We start from the raw sequence: 11,588 nt of genomic DNA on the forward strand, positions 1-11,588 counted from the left end.
AATGTTTATCCATGCTCTTTCTTCTTCATTTTGTCGTTGATGTGTCATCTTGAACATATAAAATTATCACCCTGAATAAATTTATAAGAGCTGAGAGCGCAAGAAGTGTGTCTGACAAAAGCATTCACGCGACTGAGGATAGATGACCGTGGTCTTGTTTGAAAATATTTCTAAGTAGGGCGTGACTTGAAAAAATCTCATGTTAAAAGTCCCCGTCTCACGGGATTTCATACTGCAACAACGTTTTTGGAATCATTTAATTCTCGCTGGAAACACAAATTAGATGATCTACAAGTCTCCGACTTGAAGTTTAAATTCGAACAATATATTCGATCTCTTTTCACTGTTCCGTTATTTGACAGAGTAATAATTTCTGTTTGTTTGCACTAATGTGATCTTTACTATCTTTTTTTATTGAGATTTTGGAATTTTTGTACTTCCATTACCTCTAACCTGCTGTGCATGTGTACTGCACCAACATTTTTGAAATCTTTACGATGTTCTAATTTGTCTTCTGCTCTTTGTCCTGTATTTCCGGTCCCGAGCCTGGTTAAATCTCTTTCTCACAGGTTGTATTACGCTGCTTGTGTTGTGAAGGGGAGCTGAACGCATGCTAAGGAGATGTGGTCGGATCATCTGCTGTCTTTCTGCTGCTGCTGGCAAGCTTGCCTTTTTTTCTTTTCGGTCTGTATATCGATCATTTAATATCCAGTACAGCAGCTGTCCTTTTGTCTCATGGGACGTCAAAGTGTCTTCCGAGAAGATCACGTCTTGTCTCCCTCATCTCCCTCCCAAGATTTTTTTACAACAGATATATATCTATACTAATAAAAGGCAAAGCTCTCACAGACTGACGCACTCATCACTAATTCTCCAACTTCCCGTGTAGGTAGAAGGCTGAAATTTGGCTGGCTCATTCCTTACAGGTTACTTACAAAAGTTAAGCAGGTTTCATTTCGTAATTCTATGCATAACAGTCATAACTGAATCCTACTTACGTACATATATACGTCCATAGCCTGCAGCTCGGTCGCCGTGAGGCGGACTTGCGTCCTCCATCAGCACGCCTCCCACGTAATTGACTGCCTGCCCATATAAGGCCTTCCGTCGCTTTGGTCTCTTGATTCCCTTCTTTGGCTGCCTGCCTGCCTATATTGCATCCTCCATCCCCACGCCTCCCACGTAATTGACTGCCTGCCCATATAAGGCCGTCCGTCACTCCGGTCTCTTCATTCCCTTCTTTGCTTTACCACGGTATTCACGTCTCCCTGCTGATAACTGCAGCCTTTTTATTTAATCCACGGCTTCTCCGCTGTTTTATTGTTCATTTATTACAATTATAGTTATTGTGTTGGTATTTTAGACTTAGTTTACTGTTCAGATACCCATTTCCTTTACCGTTCCAACCGTACCCCCAGTAACATGTCTATCGAGGTGATCACCATCGATCAAAGAACTGTCACTTACCGAGTGGTTTACATGCCCGGAGATGCCGCCTGCCTTTTCCATTCTCTTTGTTACATATTGCACAACCATATCAGGCTCACTCTTGATATCCGGAGGAACATTGTGTCTTATGTATTGAATGACTGGGACGGGTTCGAGGTGTGGACTGATGACGGTACAGGAGATAATTATACTACACTGGAGCACTAGAAGAGTGAAATGCTTAAGCCCTTCACCTATGGATCTGCATGTGAGTTGATGGCTGCCTCTGAATTGTTCGGTTGTCGCTTTCAAGTGTACCGAAATGGCCAAATATTTTACACCTTTGGACAACCACCAATGCCTCTTAAACATCTTAGATTGACAGGTGACGATTTCCGTATTGAACACTTTGATGTTTATGAATGTTTCAACTCTCAAAAGCTGGATGCGAAGTTATCGATGAAGCTGGTCGTATGCTTACAACGCTTGACAGATGCCGAATGTCTCTTCAACACAAGTCCTACAAATACTAACGGAATTGAAACAAATCATGAAACTCAAACCGATTATGACAGCAGCAATCCAAGCTGTGAGAAAACAGTAAAAAGGAGGCGTGTCAGACGTCGTGTTACATTTTCTGGGGCAGCTAGACGAAAACAACTTTGTGACGCTGCCGCCAAATACTCACAGAAAAGTCCACACGTTAATAGACATGCTGTCGCTAAGTACTCGCAGGCAAATCCACAACTTAATAGAGATGCTGCTGCTAAATACTTGCAGGCAAATCCACAAGTACATAGAGACGCTGTCGCTAAATACTCGCAGGCAAATCCACAACTTAATACAGACGCTGCCGCTAAATACTTGAAGGCAATTCCACAAGTTAATACTGGGAATGCCTGTTAAACATCTTAGATTCACGAGTAGCGATTTGGGTAGTGAACACTTCGATGAATAAAACCTGTTATCTTTACAACAGTTGACAAACACAGAATGTAACTTGAACACAACACGTCCTCCAAATACAAACCTGATTGAAAGAAATAATGATAATCAAATCCTTGATGACAGCAACACTCATAACAGTCACAAAACAATTACACTGACAATCATGTTACATTATTTTCAAAATGTTTCCTTTTCTTTTTCATAACTTCTTTAACACACTACTTCTCCGCTGCGAAGCACGGGTATTTTGCTAGTATATATATATATATATATACATACATACGAGGGGGAGTCAAGCTAAAGTTAGAAAATGGGATTTATTAGAAAATGGAATGAACCTTAACAAAACTGATGTTGTGGTAACCCATCTGTTTCAGAATGCCAGTCACTCAGTGCAAGTCACCAACTCTTCCTCCTGAAGGAGAACCCCAGACCATCACACATCCTCCTCCACGTTTGACAGTGGTTGTCACAAACTGAGGAACCATCATCTCACGAACTCGACAGCATACAAACACCCTGCATGAAATTTTGATTCAACGTTCCATAAGACTTTCTTCCAGTGTGCAATAGTCCACAGCTGGTATTTCAAGGCCCTATTTTGTCCTTTAAAAAATGGCTTTCTTACTGCTACTCGACCTGTCAGGCCTGCAGCACAAAGCCTCCTCTTCTCTGTAGAAACTGAGACTTGCTATTTTCGACCACTGTTAAGCTGTGTTTGAAGCTGTTGTGCTGTGAAGCACCTATCACACAAGCTGGTGATCCTCAGAAACTCGACTTCTGATTGTTTTGTGACTTTGGGTACGCCAGATCTCTTTCTATCAGTTTCTTCTAGTTTCCAATCGCCTATGGATTGTGTAGGACAGTACTGGACTCACTGACACTTGGAATTTTTCTAAATGAAAGGCCTACACTTCTAAGGGTAATACTGCTCTTTCTCATTTAATTTGTTAAATGCCATTTTCTTGCTGTTATCCCTGGAATTTACAACTTTCTACAGTGCAATATTATCCAAGTAGTACTTCACAGGGTGTAGTAACACAGTAATCTGTCCCAACTTTGCTTTAAGACAGACAGAGGGTTTTTAAAGTAATCAAAACAAGTTGGGACACCTGAGCAAATTGTTTGCTTCAACTTGCAAGGCTTAATTTACTTGAATTGCTGCAGAACATCTGTAGGTTATAACCTATTATTTGTTCCCTGATGAAGGCCCATTTAAATTATTCTGGTATTTAAGTTTTTCAGTTTTGGTGACCTAAACTTTAAATTTAAAACCTATGGCAGTTTACTGCTTATCTTTTCACCATTTTAGGTCATTAATTGTATTTTTACATTTAAAGAAAAGTTGGGGTGTTCTAAAATGTTTGACAGGTAGTGTACACAGTACAAGGGCAAATGTAATCAGTGACATATTTTCTGGATTCAAGAATTTGTTACCCCAAGAAAAACAGATTTGATCTGGAAAAGTAGAAAGGAACTATGTAATGTCAGCCGAGTCAAAGTTTTGATAAAAAAGTAAAAGAGCCCACTTGAAAGGCCGGACAGACAGACCACAATCAATAGCAAGTTGTGACCCAGCAGTGTCAGCCCGCAGCCCACCCAGTGGTTGAGAGACACTGCATTAGTTGAGATGAATTGTTTGGTCATCATATCTTATCACACCAATGCCGTATCCAGGTAAGAGTGGCGTCATTAGCAACCTTAAGATCTTCATCAGTACATGTAGGGCCTTGGGAACATTCATGGAGAATATAGTCCATTGTTTGGGTGAGCTCACCACAAGGAAATTCAGCGCTTGTTGTGAAGTCCCATCTAAATAGGTTGTCCCTTGTTTTGCCCACCTTTGACCTAGCTCGGTTAAGTGAGGGGGCATGTAGCAAACCTTCTCGTGGTGCTCCTGTTAATCTGCAATACCAGATAGACCAATTGCTACACTACACAGTCCACTGCACTCATCCAGGGGTGGTTAAAGAATTGTTTGGTAATGTGATATGGGCAAAGTCAAGGAACATTGAGCGTGAAAACATTTTTAGTCAAGGTGTATGTAAACTTACGAGATTATTTAGATAAAAACAGTTTAATTTTATAATCATGGGAGTCCTGCAGGGGAAATAACAAAATACAAAATGAAGCAGCTGTCCATTGTCTCTCTCATATGTAAACGTATGGCCTCAACTGAATTGCGTTTCTCAGTTGAAACGCTCCTTCATATGAATCATCACATTTTAGTCAAAAGGCGGACAACGCACTGTGCTGGTTGACCCAGTAGATAATTACCCAAGACTACAACACTCCTTCCTTCTGTCTTTGTCCATTTTAAAATTCAAACATAATTTGAATCATATGGCCTACCAAGGTGCTAACAGTAAAATGGCCAACCTCACTGATTTTGTCCATGCCACCTCTTTTCATTTTCTGTTGCTTGCACTTCTGGGCCACTGCAGGATGCAAGCTAGCAGGAAGTGTGCAAGAGGGTTAATCACATGGTGGTGGGTTATGTATGTAGAAATGTGCATGGACATGGACATGGAAAGGAAAACCACGTCATGCTGTAGTCCTGGCGTCTCTTGTTCTCCTTGAGACAGCCCTGCTGACGTAGGAATTATGAACAGTGAATTACTACAAATCGGCTAAACAGAGGTTGCTGCCAACTTGTAGGATTTGTCGCTTGTATTTCCAGAGACTGCAGTTTGTGACCTAGCAGTGCCATCTCTCGAAGAATAGCAGTTGGCAGGGGCAGCAACACCCGGAGCAAATTATTCTGCAAAGACAAATGTTGCCATGACCCGGGTTTGCTCAGGGGACTGGCGAACATAACTAGAAGGTTATGTGCCACTTGAACTCTGTTTAAATCAGCAGTAGAACTTGCTGCTAGTCCTCTCAAGGTCAGTATTCCAACAGTGCCACATCAGGGAGTGGGGTGATGCCCTGAGCAAATTACTGAGTAGACACATGGTGTCCATCATCGATCAGTGATTGGGATCTTCTTCTTCATCTATTGGCTGCCCCCGTTAGGGGTTTGCACAGCAGATCATCTTCTTCCATATCTTTCTGTCCTCTGCATCTTGTTCTGTCACACCCATCACCTGCATGTCCTCTCTCACCACATCCATAAACCTTCACTTGGGCCTTCCTCTTTTCCTCTTCACTGGCAGCTCTACCCTTAGCATCCTTTCCCATGCTCAAGGCACTTCTGAAAGAACTGCTCATTGGATTGCTAGAAAAGCAAATCAAAACCCCGTCTTACTGCAAAATATGTTCCGGAAGATTTAGCAGACTCTGGAGTGGTGGCGCACTGTTCTAGTCTGCAGCGACACCTGAACAAGTATGACCTTCATGGTGGAGTCAGCAGAAGAAAACCATTCCTGCATCCGAGCCACAAAAGTACAGAGCCTCATTCTCTGTCTAATACACATAATTAGTCCTGATAAAAATATAAAAACAAGCTGGTCAAGTTTGCAAATGACACCGTACGAGGTAAAAGGGCAGAGAATGTACAGTCAGCTGAGTCAATACAGAGGAACCGGGAGAGAAAACAGGCTTGGGCACATTTGAGGCAAATGAAAAAGGAAATTGAATGTAAACACATGGAAATTATTATGCACAAGAAAGTAAACCTGTTAGATGTGAATACATTTTAAAAAGCTGAGAAGGACTTAGGAGACACACTGGACCAGTCACTATCTACCCAGTGTACAGCAGTAGCCGTCAGCCTGGTGTGTGGAGTACAAGCTTTGTAACACACAAGTGAGACACCAACTGGACTGCTGTGTTCAGGTCGAGGCTCCATATTACAAGAAAAACATAACAGCGCTGGAGAAAGTTCAGAGGCCAGCACCTACATGATTCTGGGACTATGAAGTATGAGGTGTGAGAAATGACTGAAGAAGATGAACCTTTATTTTAATTTAAGGTTAAGAAGTTTTTAAAATGATGAAGGGAATTAGTGACATGAATCCCATCTGTTAATTTAAAATGAGATCTTCAAGAAGAACATGGGGGCACAGATGGAGACTTATCAAGGATAAATTTCCTAAGTGTTACAAGTTTTACTTCTAACAGGGAATCACAGACACGTGGAATAAGTTAGCAAATAGTGTGGTAGACCAGCGTTTCTCAACTGTTACGTATTTGCGACCCAAGTTTTCATAACAGTTTTAATCGCGCCCCCCTAACGTTTATTAAAAGGAGCCCACTAATACCAATTTGTTCTTTTTTAATTAATCATATAACACAGATGCATATTTTATTATATCTACTTAACTTTTATCAACATTTATCAAGCCCTGAGGTGGGCTGGTGCCCTGCCTGGAGTTTGTTTCCTGCCTTGCACCCTGCGTTGGCTGGGATTGGCTCCAGCAGACCCCCGTGACCCTGTAGTTAGGATATAGCGGGTTGGATAATGGATGGATGGATGGACATTTATCTAACTCTACATTTATTTTTCTAGTATCAGAATGCAGTTTAAGTTAATTTGCTTTGGTTTCAATAGATGTATTTTTCATATTTTTGATTCGTTGTTTTTTTTCACATCTTCGCGCCCCCCTTTTTGTTACTTCGCGCGCCCCTAAGGGTTTGAGAACCACTGTGGTAGACAACTGAACTTTAGGGACCTTTAAAACATGACCTGTTTTTTGTAGAATTTTGGCGAATAAGATTGGCATGCTTTGTTGGGCGAAACATTCGTTTCTTGTCAAAATTGTTGTAATGTTCTCACATACGTCAGGTGTGCAAACAAATGACCAAGTTTGTCAGAGGTTGAATTCTTGATCATCACTACAGGCGGTAAAATATTATGCCACTTGCACCATCACCGTGGACACCCTCTCCTGCCAGTGAAGGGAAGTTTCAAGATACGTCAAACAAATCCTGTTACCTGTACCACGATCTTTTGCTTCAGGCTTGTTTAGTTCCTTTGTATTGCTGCCATCTCCCAAGTCTTCAGCACCTACCTCTGGGAAGTTGTGTCCCTGTCTCCAACAACAGCATGTGTTGGATGTTCTTGTATGTCACTGCATTGCTTCATAGTAGTTGGTTGGATGTGCAACAGGAAACCTTCTAACTGGAGTAGGTCTATGAATTGTCAATGTGAGGGTCAGCTCAGGTTGTGGGAAGCACCAAGACATAGTATGCTCCACACTGTGGACAGACTCCTGTGGGCTTGCATGGACAGCAATTCAGCTTGAGGGGGCTCTGATCTGGCACCCCTCACCAGGGTACAGGCAAACCTGTGGCCAAAAGTGTTTCAGTGGGAACTGTAAGTGACCTCAGAAGTACTTTAATATGTTGGAGCTTAAAAGGGGCACTTAGCCAGGAGGGTACTGAAATTGAAGTTGGGAAGACTGGCTGGGCAATGGTTGAAATGGCTCCATTAAGAAGGGTTGGATATATTTCTGAGAAATTGTTGGCGGTGAGAAAAAGGGAGTACGTTAAAATTAGGTTGAGCTGGAAAAGTCCTGTAGGTACCTTGTCAGCCAGCCAAGGCCCGGGAGGCCAGCAGGTTTGTCGTTTTCTGTCTTGTGTCCACTAGAGGGCACCTCAGAGTCCCAAAATCCAGACACATCTCCCAGAGACACAATCCCAGGTCAATATACATTTATTGCATTTTAGAAAAGTACCTAAACAGGTTTTTACTCAGTCCAGCACAGTACAAAATGATAAATCAAGGCATTTTCGATCTCCTTTGACTCCTCCTTAGCGAGTGTGGTCCTCTTCCTCCCAATTCTGACTCCTAGAGTGAGGTGAGACACATTCTTTTATGTTAGACCCGAAAGTAATTTCAGTGCTACAGTATTGCATATAGAAGCTACACAAAACAGGGTGGTCCATTCCAGGAAATGCACAACGGTGGCACCCAAGGACCAGTCCCAGGCAACCCTACAGATGTCTGGATTCAAGCCAGAGCAGCACTGCCACCTCTTGTACTGGAGGAGGAATTGTTCTTGAGAAAGTGTCTCCCTCAGTCTGTCCTTTATCATTTTACCCTAATTGGGATAAGAATTGAAAACCATCATATGGAATCACCCTCCATCCTATTCAGGATTCCAGACCATCCTATCTGGCATTCTCAGCCCTTATTTGGATACTTTGCACTCCCTTGTATTACCACTCCTGATGTTTATTTTTTGGGGTCTAGTCTTGTAGGGCCAGGCTTGTACTCTTCTTCAATTCATTACAAAGTTTGAACAGTGACAAAATCTGCTAGTGAAAAAGCTCCGCCGACAGGGTTGATTCCTAAAACACCCACCTCCAAGTTCCTCCAGTCTGTACACTTTAAACATTTGAGGTTGCAGTGTCTCATTTCTACTCATGTATCAGAAAAACACATAAAATAACTGGAAGGACAGGGAGAAAGAAAAACAAACTAAATAAAGCACATGACACGGAGAGAAAATAGAAAGCTAAAATTCAGAAACTTAGTGGAGCCCAACGTAATGAATGCTTAATGATTACTGTATATACTCGCGGATAAGTTCTACCGCGGATAAGTCGGGATTTAATTTTACTGTGTAATTTTTATAATGTCGGTTGTTTACGTTGAATGCGGAAAACTCACGCGATTGGTCCAAGAGATTATGATATGCTAACGGCCACTGAGAGAGTAACCACAGAGCACGCTGCCTTTTTTTTTCTATGTATTGTGCCTATGTGGCCACACAATACTACCCAAACTATTTCTAAGCAATGTTTGCACTGGTTTGTGTTTTTTGTATCTCACACCCTTATACACCTTTATCGTAAGAGCATCCCTTATCGACGATGGAGCGATCGATCAGAAGAGAATATGAAGCTGGTTTTAAATTAAACGCGTTGAAGTAGCGAGAGAAATTGGTAACTGCACTGCTGCAACAAAATTCGATGCGTTTGAGAAACTGATGCGAGATTCGAGGAGGCAAGAAGATGTAAAAAAAAATAATTTAACTTATACGTGAGTATATACGGTAATTTATATGTTATAATGAGCGCAGTGGTAGAAGAAACAAACACACACAGACAGTGGCATGCAAAAGTTTGGACACCCTTACTTAAAATGTCTGCTATTGTAAGTAGTTAAGTGAGCAGAAGATGATCACCAACAATGACACATTTCTTTTCTGCATTTTATACAAGATTAGTGTCTTGTTTTTGTTTTGTACAATTATACAGGAGCACTGTACAAAAGTTTGGGCACACCAAGATACCCGAGGTCTCAGATAACTTTCCCAAGGTGGTCTAAGACCTTTATTAGCCCATTAGGACTACTATGGTTTGTTCATAGTCATTGTTAGGAAACCTCAAGTAATGCATATTGCAAAGCTGTATAAATTCTCCTGACTCCTCAAACTTTGTTACAAAAAATTGCAGCTATGGGCTCTTCTAAGCAGCTGTCTAGCACTCCAAAAAATAAAAGAATTGATGCTCACAAAGCAGGATGCAGCTACAAGGTGATAGCAAACTGTTTTCAGGTAGCTGTTTCCGCAGTTTGTAATGTTATTAAAAAATGGCAGTTACCAGGAACAGCAGAGGTCAAGTGTAGTCCTGGAAGACCAACAAATATTTAGTAATAATAATAATAATAATACATTTTATTTATATAGCACCTTTCCCATGCTCAAGGCACTTCTGAAAGAACCGCTCATTGGATTGCTAGAAAAGCAAATCAAAACCCCGTCTTACTGCAAAATATGTTCCGGAAGATTTAGCAGACTCTGGAGTGGTGGCGCACTAGTCTGCAGCGACACCTGAACAAGTATGACCTTCATGGTGGAGTCAGCAGAAGAAAACCATTCCTGCATCCCAGTCACAAAATTTAGCACCTGAAGTTTGCAAATGAACATCTAAACAAGCCTGATACACTTTGGAAATAAGTCCCATGGACTGATGAAGTCAAAATAACTTTATGACCACAACCTGCAAAGGTGTGTTTGGAGAAAGAAGGGGTCCGAATTCCAGAAGAAGAACACATCTCCAACTGTTAAGCATGGCGGTGGATCAGTCAGGCTCTGGGCTGGTGTTGCAGCCAGTGGCACAGGGAACGTGTCATTGGTAGAGGGAAGGAAGGATTCAAATAAATACCAGCAATTTCTGGAAGCAAACATCACACCATCTGTACAAAAGTTGAAGTTAAAAAGAGGATGGGCATTACCACAAGATAATGACCTGAAACACACCTCAAATTCTACAATTGCCATCACCCTCACAGACCCCTGACCTAAACATCATTGAAAATCCATGCAGAGATATCAAAAGAGCAGGGCATGCAAGATGGCTAAAGAACTAGAAGCCTTTTGCAAAGACGAATGGGCAAAAATACCCCAAGTAAGAACTGAAAGACTCAGCTGGCTACATAAGGCATTTACAGGCTAAAGCAATACTTGCTAAGGGGGGTCTTACTAAGTACTGAACATTTTCCTTCAGGCCCTTCCTTTTTGGCCTCAGATTTTGAGGGGCACTTCTGTCTGCCACAATGTCTTTCTGTTATTTTGACTATTGCATCACTCACTATGTGGCACAGCAACAGCACACAGTGTTCAGATAAGCACTGTGGTCTCCATATACAGTGTGTTAAAATGCTGCAGGTGTATTATGGCATGGCATGTTTGCATTTCCAATTAGACAGTAATGTGAACTTACTTGAGTTACTTGTTTAGATGTGCTGTCAGAAGGTGGATGCTGTGCAGCCCCCTCCGTGTTTCTATTGGAGGTCTGTCAGTGTTGTTAGGCACGTTTACTTATTTAGGAATGCTGAGTCCTGAAATCTACATCTCCTACGGCTCTTTGCTATCACCTCTCTTAATGGCAGTCCTTTTCACCTCCTTTTGATGGGGGTATATAACACAGTATTTACTTCAAATGCATAATATACAATTCATGTTTTCATGGCGTATCACCATTGGTATTGTGACAGATAGGGGGCACTATCGCTCCCTTGAACCCCTGTCCACGACTCCAGACACCTGGTAAAAGTCCAATAATCAACTTTAATAACTTGCCACAGTGCACAAAGCACCCTCTCCTCCACTATACTCATATAAATCACAAATAAACACAATAATACAATCCTCCAACTCCCAGACACGTTGCCACCCTTCCACCCAGCTCAGCTCACCGTCTGTGAGCTCCCACAATCCTTTTATATTCCCTGACCCGGAAGTGTTCCCAATCCCCTGTCCATGTGACTCTCAATCACTTCCGGGTCAGATAAAAAGTCCTTTTCTTCATCCCGGAAGCAC

The sequence above is a fragment of the Polypterus senegalus genome, chromosome 12 (assembly GCF_016835505.1).
Source record: "Polypterus senegalus isolate Bchr_013 chromosome 12, ASM1683550v1, whole genome shotgun sequence".
In the NCBI taxonomy this organism is placed as follows: Eukaryota; Metazoa; Chordata; class Cladistia; order Polypteriformes; family Polypteridae; genus Polypterus; species Polypterus senegalus.